The sequence below is a fragment of the Zea mays genome, chromosome 10 (assembly GCF_902167145.1).
Source record: "Zea mays cultivar B73 chromosome 10, Zm-B73-REFERENCE-NAM-5.0, whole genome shotgun sequence".
Taxonomy (NCBI): domain Eukaryota; kingdom Viridiplantae; phylum Streptophyta; class Magnoliopsida; order Poales; family Poaceae; genus Zea; species Zea mays.
Window position 1 is genome coordinate 73,812,585 of NC_050105.1, and position 14,361 is coordinate 73,826,945.

The following is a 14,361-nucleotide window of genomic DNA, read 5'->3' on the forward strand; positions in this document are numbered from 1 at the left end:
TAAAACTTGACTTCCACTAATAATAAATACCTGACCAACTAAAAGCAATTGCTTGAGCTTAACCCCACATAAAGCTAGTCCACCTCAGCCAAATGGGACATTTGCTAAGTACGTTGATGTGTACTCACCCTTGCTTTCACAAAACACCAGGTTGCCTTTGGTGCAATCTATGATCAGGTAAAGAAGAAGGCGTCGAGGCGGATCTCCAAGAGTTCCAGGACTTCGACGAGTTCGAGGATTAGGCTAGCGACCTCCCCCAGTCAGTTGCCTTTGGTGGGTTTATCTTCGTTGGCTACATTTCTATTCTGTGTACTTTGATTTATATTATGTAAATGACTCAAGTCTTTAATATTATTACTTATTCTTTATTGTTATTCAAAGCATTATGCTATGATGAGTCCTTTATGTAATCGTTGTGTATGTGAATTTCTGATCCTGGCACGTACATGGTTCGCATTCAGTTTACCTTCAAAACCAGGTGTCACATTGCTAGAGTTGTACTCCCACTTGCCCTTGCAGCGATTAGAGTGATGGTCGTGTGGGATATCCTCATACTTGCCCTTCTAGGGGAAACTAGTGATGAAGTGGTCTAGGTCAGTGCAGTTGAAGCATCCATCTTTGGATCCCGCCACACCGCTGTTTCTAGCGATTGTTGTGAAACCGTGTGAACCGACTGCTAAGAAGCGTCAGCTCCTAATCCCCAAGGGACTCCACCTGCTCCTCTGTGATAGACAACAAAGAGGATAGAGTAAGTAAAGAAGGTGAAGGGTTAGAAGTAGAACCACCTCTAGAGACTAGGGCCATGGTGGGTGCACCACGGTTCTCAATCTTGGCCTGGGTCTGGTGGTCAATCTTGGTGGACTTGAGCTTGATGAAAAGCTCATCCATGGTCAGAGTCTCATAATTGGATGACTCGATAATCACCAATCCAAAGCATGTAGAAGCTTAAGTGCTCTCTCATGATCATCATAGGGAAGTTGTGCCTTGTTGGCGCACATCTTGTTCACAATCGACTGCAACCAAGAAAACATAGTGTCTAGTGTCTATGGTCTCTCCAGCCAACTGGACAAAGTTCTCATACTCTCGTTGGTACATCTCAAAGAGTCTAGTCTTAACATGATTATTGCCCTCATGGAATTTCTCGAGAGTGGACTAGATCTTGTGAGTCGTAAACAAATGTCCAACTCGCTCAAACTCAGCAAACGAGAGACATGAGAACACGATGTTTTGGGCCTTGTTGTTTGAATCATGCGCCTCTATCTGCAGAGGTGTGATCCGATCACCTTAGGCCTCGAAAGCAACATCGAGGCAAATCTCCCAGATGTGATACCTGATACTCTAAAGATACAAAGACATGTGAATCTTTCAGTATGGGTAGTTTGTCTCATCAAAGAAATGGAGGTTTGCCAACACCTCATTCCATGTTGCCTTCTGAGGATCTAAACCAATTAAGGTGGAGATATCCTTAACCGGCTCCGATAGCAATTGAAGAACCGGTGAGGCGATCAAAGGCAGTGAATGGGAGCCAATCAAATTTTGCTGCTAAGAACTAAAAATGAGTACTTAACTTCAATTGGGATGAAGAAAGCGCTCAAATCAAAAGCATACCAGCTAGTCAGGGATCTCATGATTTCAAAATGTTTCTAAGACTCACATGAGACCACCAAAATGAATGGATCACAAATTGGACACCGAAAAGTCCGAATCGACCCAAAACTGTGTCACTGTTTAGTGTTGTTTTCAGCAACTCGAAATTCATTTTTCGGATGCGAAACTGATTCAAACACACCCTAAAATGAGTTTCCACGGTCTCCACAAATTTTTAACTCAAACATATTTGTAAATCAATCGTAGATTAGAAAATACAGATTAGACTAGGGTTTAGTTGGGGTTTTCAAAACGAGATCTGATTGGATCACAACCCCAAAACTGTTCAAACCAGATGATTGCAGTGGTCTAAAGAGTGATCTTTACCCCAAGGCAATCCCCAACTCAAGAAATCAAGGATTTTTCCAAAATCCAGAGGAGAGGAGTGGAAACGAGAATAGAGACAAACTCGAACAAAAAACTACAGTGCAAGTAAAACTAAGTATAAGATTCGAATTACTTTGTGGATGGATCTGGCCACCTTTCCTTTGGATACAGAGTTGAAGATTACAAGCACAGATGAACAAAAACACCTGTAGCTCTCGGGCTAGTCTAGGGAATGTAAACTAGGGTATTCTAAACTAAACACAAGAGTACTAGCTAAAAAGATGGTTGTCCACAATAGCCGACCCTTCTTTTCTGTAGAGGGTTATTACTACTTCCAAAACTACCTCTAGATACATGGAGCCTATCCACTTAGCCGGCAGCGAAATCGACCAAATCCTGAGATTTTGATCTAGCGGTCACGCGCTCCACAGGAAGTTGCTTCGCCTCAACGCATCCTTCGTGATGACGCCATATGCTGCCTCCGATTTTCGCTGGAACCACGCCACCATGTTTTGAGGCCCAAACTCAGCAAAACCAGTAGCTGGGTGGTTTTGAGGCTCAACCACTGAAACTGTCCTGAGTAGCGCACCGCATGCGCTCCCACATCCTGGGCCCATGTCCTGCCAGTCCTCGACTGTGTTGGCGACATGATCTGCTCTGCCATGTTCTTGCATCTGTGCGTGTCATAGGTATCAGCCACTGTGGCTAGTCACCCGTCTTCTTTGATCCCTCGGTCAACTCCCAGCACTCGTCCATCTCCGCTCCCGGTCCATCGGCACGAACTCGCATGCCCTTCACATTCGCCATCAACCACCTTACCTGTGCTCCATACTTACACACCACAAGCCGAGAGACATAATTGCACAACACAAATACGCATGCATCGGTTAGTCCACGACCCAACCTGAGACGCTACCCGTTGATAATCACTCATCATCAACCCAAACCACAAGGGACAAATCAACTTTGTGTTCGCAGCAAGCCAAAATAATAACGAGTGATTCATGTTTTGAACTTGAAGATAGAGTGTAGTAGCACTTCTTTTGAAGCACTGGCACAAAATTTTCAACTCGGTGGATATCACTTGGGTGAATTTCATCTAGGAGCCACTATCAAGATTAATAAATTCTAAAATCATGTCAGAAAGTGTTATTTTGATCGCGTGATTTACTAAACCTGTTGGACACTTTCAAAGTTGTGGCCAATGGCTATGTGTGCCTATATTGTCAAATTGAGTTATTCAACGCTCCCTCACTTTTGCAAAGCATTCGACAATCACATGTTATGGCTAATAATAATAATTACTACATTTTTCAAGGGTGAGAACTGAGAACTTCCAAGAGTTGAAAGAGCCAATGTTATCACTACCGGACACAGCTCCTTTGCCGAGTGTCTCAGACACTCGGCAAAGGTTATTTTACACTCGGCAAAGGCTTTGCCGAGTGTAACACTTGGCAAAGAACGCTCGGCGAACTGTACATCGGCAACGGCCTCTTTGCCGAGTACTTTTTGTCGGGCACTCAGCAAAGAATTTGCCGAGTGCCATTTGGCACTCGGCAAAGAAAAGTCACCGTCACGGCGCCAAGTGACGGTGACGGATCCTTTGCCGAGTCTCCTCTTAGGCACTCGGCAAAGGAGGCTTCTTTGCCGAGTGTCTAGTGGACTGGCTCTCGGCAAAGAGTCCTCCAGTGGGCCCCTTTGCCGGCCTTTTTGCCGAGTGTGCTGGGCGGCACTCGGCAAAGGTAGCTTCTTTGCCGAGTGTCTTGACCACAACACTCGGCAAAGAAGGCTTTACCGGTTCCCAGGTTTCCTCGTTTGCCGAGTGCCGTGGTCATAGCACTCGGCAAAGATACCCTTTGCCGAGTGTTACACTCGGCAAAGTGACCAGGAAGTCCCTTTTTATTTGTTTTTGCTGTTCCATCCAAACAAACAAAAGATATATATCATTCACATCACATTATATATCATTCGCATCACAGAATCAACACATTTATCATCAACATCATATATATCACAAATATCACCACATAAATCAGGTTTCATAGCACATAAGTCTCAATAAGTATCTCACAAGACCAAGTATAACTAACATCACCAACACTCACAAATATAAGTCTGGATCATCACAAAACAGGTCATCAACGAGGTGGGCATCTGGACTGGTTCGGCGAAGGGCTGGACGAAGCGTGAGGGTTGTTCGACGCTGCCGATTGACCCTGCACAGAGAAGAGATTGCATGTGCGAGAACATATGAATATATATCATGCAATACTAAAATTTTGATACTCACAGGAGTAGTGAACTCAGCAGGGTCAACTGCAGGGAACAACGGAGGTGGTGGAGCATGACCCTGTGCGGCTCCAAGGCTCTGCATGTACGCGAACATCTCCGCCATCCTCTTCTCCAGCTCCTCACGTTGCCTCCTCTCATCATCTAGCTGAGTCTGTAATATTTCGCCCTAATGTTACGATAATACAAAGAGAAGATATATAATAATCAATGAACGATGAATAGATAAGGAATAACCTGGAGTTGCTGGATACGATGCTGTGAGCTGTCCTGCCGAGGTCGTATGGCTGGGCTCGTGCTCCTTGCTCGCACCTGAGAGAGAGTGGGAGTGGAGGACGAGTCGATTGCCCCGTCGGCAATCCAGTACCGCCCATGCCTCTTGCCTCCTCCGACCCTCATGAGGACATCTCCGTCGATGTCCTCGGTCCTCGGATCGTAATCTGGCCCATGGACCTCCTTGGCCATGGCGGTGTACTCACTGAGGCGGTTGTGGACGGCGGGGTTGGTATACGCCTAGGGCCCGTCATCTGGGTTGTAGGTGACGTCGGACGTCGCCTTCCCCTTGTGGGCCATAGCATATGCCGAGAACGTGGAGCAAGGCGCGACACCATGTGCCGCCGACTGCGAGAAAACCAACGAGATGGTTAGAAATCATGTCTTGATGGTGGCGAGAAAACCAAAGAGCGCGTACCCATGCTTCCGTGTATTTGCCCAGGCTGCGGTTGCCTTGATGGTGGGAGGGACCTTGCATCATCAAACGTCGTTCCCGGCTAGCGTTGTGCGCCTCGTCCCACTCAGCCGAGCACCACCTCTGCACCATCTGCTCCCAGCACTCAGGATGCACGGCGCACCAATGAGGAATCGTCTAAAAAAATACAAGTACACAGCATATCAGAAGATAAAATTAAGCATATTTAGTACCAATAATAAAGTTTTGTATTTACCTGCAAGTACTGGTCCGTAGTCAACGACATGGTTCGGGCGTCCTTCTTGCTCACCTTCTCCCCAAGGACGGAGCCGTGGTAAGTGACGATGGCCTGGATGCGCGCCTCGTAGTGCATGTCCACGACGAGCTTCTTACAGCTCGTGGTAGCCACCACATCCGCCCTGGCCTCGTATCCAGCCTCGCATCTGAAAAAATCCTACATACAAAGACGATGTATCCATACATTATTTCAAGAATATGCAACAAATGCGACTTATTAAACAATATAGTGCGAGGAAGACTTACCCACAGCTCTTGCTTCACCCGCTCCGCCTTGTTGTTGAATTGTCTGCCGTCCCGATCTACTGCATCGGGGGCGACGACGTAGTGGTCGAAGGTGTATGCTGGGCTCATCACTCCGGCGTACTCGACAAATCCAGGGAAGTGTTCCCTGCATAGAAGGCCGAGGATGCCATTGGGGTTGCGGCCGTGACCCCCTGCAGTCTCCAAAACCATCTAAGACCTGTCCAAGTGATTAAGATAAAGTATTAGTTTCTATTATTAATTTGAACATATAATATGAAAAGGCAGCAACAACATCTAAAGTTACCTACCTCTCTCCATCGGGTCGTATCAGCGGACGTCTATCATGAAGTATGGGTCGCTTAGGGAGACTCGCGGGACCTCGCAGGTAGATACTCCTCGAACCTAAGGAGCCAGAACCTGAGACGTCCTGCTGAGTGGCGGCGTCGTCGTCGTCCTGCTACGCCGCATCGTTGTCGTCCTGCTGCGCCACATCGACAGCGGCTTGCTGCTGTACGACGTCGTCCTGCTGCGCCTCCTCCTCCGTCCTACGGGTGCTCCTTCTCCCCCCCCCCCTCCCCCTCCTCGTCCTCGTCCCACCGCCCACCATCTTTGTCCAACAACCTGCAATTAAGAGTAAGCAATTAAGCACAGATAAAAAAATATGTATTTAGAAACATATGCAAAATAAATGAAATATAGCATTACATCGATTAAAAATAATCTTCATATGTGTCCGGGTTAGCCGGATTATAAGTGTCATCATCACTATCAACCATTTCATAGTCAACACCATCTGAAGGCGCAATTTCGTCATTGGCATTGCCTTCAAGCATTTCTAAGTCATTCTCATTTTGCACCTCATCATCCTCCTCATCAACAACCATTTCAATATCTACTTCCATTCTGATCGCTTCGGTTAAGTCTATCTCAAATCGCCCTTCTAGCCCATCTTCTTGGAAGAACTCTCCGTCATATGTGTCCGGGTCTAAGTTATAATCTTCATCGTTTGGAACAGGTAATTTACCGTGCGGTGATACCTTATACACAACATCCCAACCCTTAAGATGTTGTTTCGTTTGGCACGCATATGGAAGATAATACACTTGTGTGGCATGTTGGGCCACAATATAGACATCGTCTCCTGGTAAGGTGGAATCCTGTCGAATTTCGACTAGCCCAAGATTAGAATGTGTCCGTCTCGTAACTTCAGGGTCAAACCAATGACATTTGAATATCACTGGAGTAAGAGGTTTGGAACCATAAAAATTGAGTTCATATATTTCTTCAATTCTTCCATAATACTCGACCTCGTCAAGCCCGGGCGTAAAGACTCCAGAACACGTGGTTTTTCGATTGGGGCAACTTTGGTCGTAGCTTGTTGTGCGAAAACGGTATCCATTGACGTCATACCCAGAAAATTTCCTGACCCTATAGGCAAAGCCATTGGCTACTTGTCTCAACTCGGCACTCATAGACGGCTCTCTTTGGCCCTGCAAGTTCAAACACGCTAGATTGTTATATTATTCGCACGTAAGAGCAACTTCAAATGACAAACTAAGCACGTACCTTACGTTTAAACCAGGAAATGAAATCGGGCAATCCATTTCCCGCACCCTTTGCAAGAAGGGTATCATATTCCTGTGGAGTTGGGTCCCTTGATCGACGCCAGAATTCATGAAGAAATTGCTCCATGTATGGCATCACCTCTTCAAGGTTGGTCAATACATATAGCATGATATGACGCCACTCTTCATGTCTCAGGGTCTTGGTGGTCGAACCACTCGCGCTTCCGAGTTGCCCTCAAAAAATGCTGAGGTTCGATTCATTGTCGCCATCATTGTAACGAGGGGGTGGATTATGCACGCTCGGCAGTTTGTCACCATAGTAAGTTGTTGTGAAGTTTGACACCTCCTCCAGTATGTATGCCTCTGCAATGGAAGCCTCGATTTTGCATTTATTTCTACATTTCTTTCGGATAGTCTTTAGACATCTCTCGATTGGATAGCACCAACGTCCCTGCACGGGCCCCCCCATTCGTGCCTCATACGGGAGATGAAGAATCAAATGCTGCATCGGATTGAAGAAGCCGGGTGGAAAGATCTTCTCCAGCTTACACAGTAACACGGGTGCCATCCTTTCCAAGTCTACAATCATGGTCCGAGCTAACTCTTTTGCACAAAGCTGGCGGAAGAAATAGCTCAACTCTGCAAGCGCTAGCCAGACATGCTCAGGGACATAGCCTCGAACCATCACCGGAAGAATTCGTTCAATCCATATGTGGAAGTCATGACTCTTCATCCCTAAGACTCGCAGAGTAGATAAGTTCACCCCCCTACTAAGGTTAGCTGCATACCCATCAGGGAACATTAACATCTTGATCCACTGTAGTACTTCCTTCCTCTGGGCCCTGCTCAGGACGAAATCGGCCTTAGGCCTTCTCCATGTCTTTCCACCACTAGGCGGCTTCATCTCTTGGTTTGGTCTATCACATAACTCTGCTAGATCCACTCTTGCCTTTACGTTATCCTTTGACTTATCAGGAATCTCCATAATTGTTGCCCAAAGTGCCTCGGCGACATTCTTTTCAGTGTGCATCACGTCAATGTTGTGTGGAAGGAGCAGGTCATCATAATAGGGGAGCCGAGTCAAGCCCGACTTATGTGTCCACATATGTTGCTCACCATATCCCACAAAACCACCTTCTGGGTTGGCCACGAGACCATCTATCTGTTGGCGAACTTCGGCACCAGTCATCATTGCAGGTGGGCGGTCTATCACCACGACACCTTTCGTAAAGTTCTTGATGTCTAGTCGGAATGCATGGTCAGGAGGGAGAAATTGTCGATGTTTATCGAATGACGAATATTTGCCACCCTTCTTCAACCAAATGAACCTAAGAGCTTCCTTGCAAACTGGGCATGGGAACTTACCGTGAACACACCAGGCGCAAAATAGCCCATACGCCGGAAAGTCATGCATGGAGTACTGGTACCAAACATGCATTTTGAAGTTTGTCTTCGTAGCTCGGTCGTACGTCCATACCCCTTCCTCCCAAGCACGGACCAATTCATCAATCAAAGGCTCCATGTACACGCCCATTTTATTCCCCGGGTGTCCAGGAATTATCAACGACACGAATATGTTCTGTCTTTGAAAGCATACGCCGGGGGGAGATTGATGGGGATAACGAACATGGGCCAACATGTGTATGGGGCAGCGGTCATTCCATAGGGATTGAACCCATCTGTGGCCAGCGCAACACGAACATTACGAGCCTCTTTGGCTTTCTCATGGTGAATGGCATCAAAGTGGGTCCATGCTTCACCATCGAATGCGTGAACCATCTTGTCAGGATTGTATTGTTTGCCTTTTTTGTGCCATGTCATCTGTTTCGCGGATTCCTCTGTCATGTATAGACGCTGGATCCTCGGTATGAACGGAAGGTGGCGTAGGATTGTCACGGGGATGTCGAGCTGCCTCTTCTGTCCATCACCAGAGTCTACCTCCATGAACCTAGACGATTTACACTTCGGACAGTACTTTGCCTCAGTGTGTTCTTTCCTAAATAGGACGCAGCCCTTCGGACAAGCATGTATCTGCTCATACGTCATCTTGAGTGCACGAAGGAGTTTCTGTGCCTCGTACATGCTCTTTGGCAGAACGTGATCCTCCGGAAGCAGGCTGCCAATAACTGTCAACAAACCATCGAAGGCGTCTCGACTCATGCTATACTGCGACTTGAACGCCATTATACGCCCAATGGCATCCAGTTGAGAAACTTTTGTCTTGCTGTGAAGGGGTTTATGTGCCGCGTCAAACATGTCGTAGAATGCCTTTGCGGTCGCCTCTGGCTCGTCCTCCATACGTCCTTCGGCGAACTGTGCCTCGTGATAGTCGTTCAACATGTTCGCTACCCCGGCATCAGCATCGTAATCCTCGACGCGTTGTCTCACCACCTCCTCTCTCGTGCGATGCGCTTCACCATGGAAGATCCACCGAGTATAGTCCGGCGTAAATCCATTCTTCCAAATATGTTCTACCATGACCTTCTTTGTTTTCCTTTTCCTGTTGGCACATTTGCTGCACGGACAAGGGACTAGACTAGCTCCTTTAGCAGCTTCGCCAAATGCCCGTTCCACGAAAGCATCGGTCTTCCTAATCCATTCAGGGGTGACATCATTACGTCGAACGCGGCCCGTGTACATCCACTCACGGTCCTCCATCCTCTAACATATATAACCGAGTATAGTTTAATATAGACATGTAATGCATGTACACTACGTTCCTACCTTCTAATAGGTGAGGATAGGTCCTAATCCCACCCGCGGTTGCGTAGATGGAGTTAGTTTCCATGCTCTACTCCGATCCGAGATAGAATTTCGGCAGCACCTCCCCGCTGTTCTCCGGATACATGTCCTGGCAGGGAGAGTGTACTGTCCGGAGAACAACAGGGAGGTGACGCCGAAACTCTGTCTCGGACCGGAGTAGAGCATGGAAACTAACACCATCTACGCAACCGCGGGCTATCCAAAATGTGGACAATTCGAAACTGATACATTTGTAGATATGCAAAGATCTGCATATCTACACCGTATCTCTTTCGAACGGGAGACGCCTAACTGGGTTACGTGATCTACGACCATGATGCGGAAATTGAGGTTATACCTAGGGTGACGGTGGAATCAGGCTAGCGGGGCTGTGGCGAGTTGGTGCAGTGGCGACGCGACGCGGTGCAGGCAGATCCGCAGTGGCTAGGAAGACAAGTATCTTCTCTGTAAAAAAGAAACACAAGTCTATTAATACAAAAAAAAATTCATAACTTTGTTCATATGAATTCACATCAACGACCGCCATCCTTAGGACCACGCATGCCATCGGCAAACCTACCACTACTTGTGCCTATCTACCGCTATCGGTTAGTTCTGTCACCAGAGTGGCCATTCGAGCCATGGGCCACACCCATAAGAGTTATGGAGTTCTCCTATGGTGGTTAAGGTTGGGGAGTTGTCAATCGTGGAAATCTAGCCGTGTGTCCATTGTGGTGAGCTATGCCAATGTGGTCTAGTTTGGCCAAGTCATAGGTTTCTAGGATTGGTGTCGATGATGGATATGGTGGTTGATGCGTTGGGTAACTCTGGAACCATATCAATACACCGTTGTCGTCGTGGTGTGTGTAGGGTTGGACGAAATACTTGTACCTCATCGGCTCGGCTTGGCTCGTGACCGGCTCGGTATGGCTTGAAAAAATAAACAAGCATGTCAAAAAAAAATCGGCAGCACTTCCCCTGTACGGGGAGGTTTCCAAAACCTGCAAATAGATCTAACAGCACGATGGCTGACACGCACATATACAAACGACACGATGAATGCAAGTCACATCTAAGTGTCATCCATATCCACCATCACAATATATAGAAGTATTTTAATAAACATAGCAAATTCACTATAATGCCCTAAAACTACCGCTAATTCATACCCTAATTAAAGACTTACAAAGGAGTGAGGCGCGGCGACGGTGGGGCGCGGCGACGGACAGAGCGGGCGGCGGTGGGGCGCGGCGGCGGTGGGGCGCGGCGACGGACAGAGCGGGCGGCGGTTGGGCGCGGCGGAGGAGAGGGCGGGTGGCGGTCGGCTCACCGGCGGCGGCGTGCCGGGCTTTGCGGGCGGGCGGGTGGGCACGTGGGGCGGGCGGGCACGTGGGGCGGCCGGGCGGGCGGCGGCCGGGCGGGCGGCGGCCGGGCGGGCGGCGGCCGGGCGCGTGGGGCTGCGCCGACGGCGAGTCGGAGCGTGGGGCGGGCGGCGGTGGGGCGGCGCCGGCGGCGAGCCGGAGCGTGGGGCGGGCGGCGGGCGTGGCGGCGGTGAGGAGAAGGAAAGGAGAAGGAAGAAGAGAGCCGGCCGCGCGCGGGCGGTTTAGTCACCTTCTTTGCCGAGTGCCCGCGATCCAGCACTCGGCAAAGATTTTTTTAAAATTTAAAAATAAACTTTGCCGAGTGCGGGATCTCGGGCACTCGGCAAAGGCGTCTTTGCCGAGTGCTAGCTGTACAGCACTCAGCAAAGATGTGTTCTACAGACTTTGCCGAGTGCCAATGGACAGGCACTCGGCAAAGCCGCTTTTGCCGAGTGCTAACTAGACAGCACTCGGCAAAGTATATTTTATTTTTTTTATTTTTGGCAACCAAATTTTTTGTGGTGTGTTCCTACACTATGTAGACCTACAAGTACCATTTTGGTACAATTATAAAAGTGTTTTTATAACTATTAGATTTAGTTCGTTTATTTGAATTTCTTCGGAAAATTCATATTTCAACTGCAGGTCACTCGAAACTTGGGAAACCGTGCATGCAAAAATGATACCCGTCCTATTTAGCACAAGTTACGACCGATTCACTTCGAGCAACATGCTCACTAAACATGGCCGTGAACTTGTCATCCACATGTTTAAAAATTGTATAAAACACAAACAAAGTCAGAAAATCATGAAACTTGTCCACATGTCATGATATCATATGTACAGGCTGTGATAAAAAATTGAGAATGTTTGGACAAAGTTGTGAGACACTATGTGTAGAAACCTAAGAGAACTACACATGAAATCATAGAGTTTCAATGTAGATCTCTTAGGTTTGTACACATAGCACGTCATAGTTTTCTCGAAATTTTTTCAATTTTTTATCACAGCTTGTACATATGATATCATGACACGTGGACAAGTTTCATGATTTTCTGACTTTGTTTGTGTTTTATACAATTTTTAAACATGTGGATGGCAAGTTCACGGCCATGTTTAGTGAGCATGTTGCTCGAAGTTTCCGGTCCGCTCCTGGAATCGGTCGTAACTTATGCTAAGTAACATGAATATCATTTTTGCATGCACGGTTTTCCATGTTTCGAGTGACCTGCAGTTCAAATCTGAATTTTCCGAAGAAATTCAAATAAACGAACTAAATCTACTAACGATTGAAAACTCTGTTATAATTGTCCACAAATGATAAATATAGGTCTACATAGTGTAGGAACATACCACAAAAAGTTTGGGAGACAAAATAAAAAAAAATAAAAATATACTTTGCCGAGTGTCTAGAGAAGACACTCGGCAAAGCGTCCTTTGCCAAGTGCCCAATATTTGGCACTTGGCAAAGACTGACGGCCGTCAGCTGTAGACGGCCGCTAACGGCCCTTTGCCGAAAGCCGTCTTTGCCGAGTGTTTGACTCTCGGCAAAGTAGTCTTTGCCGAGTGCTGGGCTGTGCCGAGTGTCCCACACTCGGTAAATAAGATCTTTACCGAGCGTAGGACTTTGCCGAGTGCGGCGCTCGGCAAAGTTGGCTTTGCCGAGTGCCCGATAAAAAGCACTCGGCAAAGCCGCCGGCACTCGGCAAAGAGCCGAATTCCGATAGTGTATGTAGTCTTCTTCTGTGTGCCATGCATGGTTATTCTTATAGAGCAAAATAATAAGAACTATTTTCCACCAATCGAGTTATGGCTAGATTCTCTACTGTAATATTATTTCTTATTTTCTTACATATAGACCATGTGCTTCAAGATATATGGTACTCTATTATGAAATTAATCGCACATTTTTCTATTACATGTATATAGTTTCCTCATGAAAATATAAAATATATATATGACATGTAGTTCATGCAGTTCAGTGGTGGTCCCCACCATCGCCGCCGCGGCCTTCCGCCGGTTCTCCAAGTAGCGAGGCATCCGACATGGAATGGTCAGTCACCCTTTCGTGGGGTTGGCTGGGTTCCCCTTCTTGAGGGTAGGGCAGAGCTCCTCTCCTGTTTCCCAGCCGCTGCTGGCCCGTAGCTGCGTCGTCGGCCTCAATCGGCGGCGCTCTCGTCGCGGCGGCAGCGACGATGACGCCGCCGTCGCTCCCTGCTTCTTCTTCTTCTTCTCCTCGGTACGAAGAAGCGGCCGCGTTCAGCTGCAGGCGGGAGGAAGGCCGACGCGGGCGGTGGTGGTGGGAGCACACGTAGCGCAGGAGCTATAGGTGGCCAAACGGGCCGGGCTATATGGGCTAGCACGAAACACGACTATTTTGGCACGACACGAACACGGCACGGCACGATATTATAGTGCCCGGGCTGGCACGAGGCCCATCATGGGCCGTGCTTGGGCTTAGAGACAAGCCCGTTGGGCAGCACGAGCACGGCACGATTAGCGACGACCCATTTAGCCCGCTGGTTGGCCCGTTCGGCCCAAAAAGCCCAGCACGACCCGGCCCGGTCCATTTATGGCCCGATTACCACTAGTCCAGACTCCAGATCCAGAGATGGTTCAGTATCCAAATTTCAATACCAGGCAGGCAGCCCAGGCGCCCAGCCACTCGCAGACTCGCTTAGAGACAAGGGCACAAGGCCCATTTGGCACAAGGCCCATTTGGCTGGCTAACCCTAATTCCCTAAATTGAGCGACGGCTGGCCACAGCGCAGGCAGTAGACAGTAGTGCGCGCAGTCGCCCTCGCCCACCAGGCCACCAGCCGCCAGCGCCCAGCGGACGACAGCCGAAAACCCTAGGTTCGCCACCGGCCCACCGCCAGCCGCCACTTCGTCGGTCGCCAGTCGCCCTCGCCGGTCGCCACTTCGCCAGCCGGCAGCCGCCGCTCGCCAGTCGCCACGCCAGTCACCAGGCGCCAGCGCCAGTGGCGTACGGCGTACCCGAGTTCGACAGCCGGTGCTCGCCAGTCGCCAGCAACTCGCCAGCCGGTGCTCGCCAGTCGCCACCCAAGTTTGCCGCCAACTCGCCAAGCGCAAGCCGCCGCACCGAGTTCGCCGCCAACTCGCGCCAAGCACCCAGCAGCCCTCTAATGGAGACTCGCGAGCAGGTGGCCGGATCTCTTCCACCGTGGGTTCGGTGCTC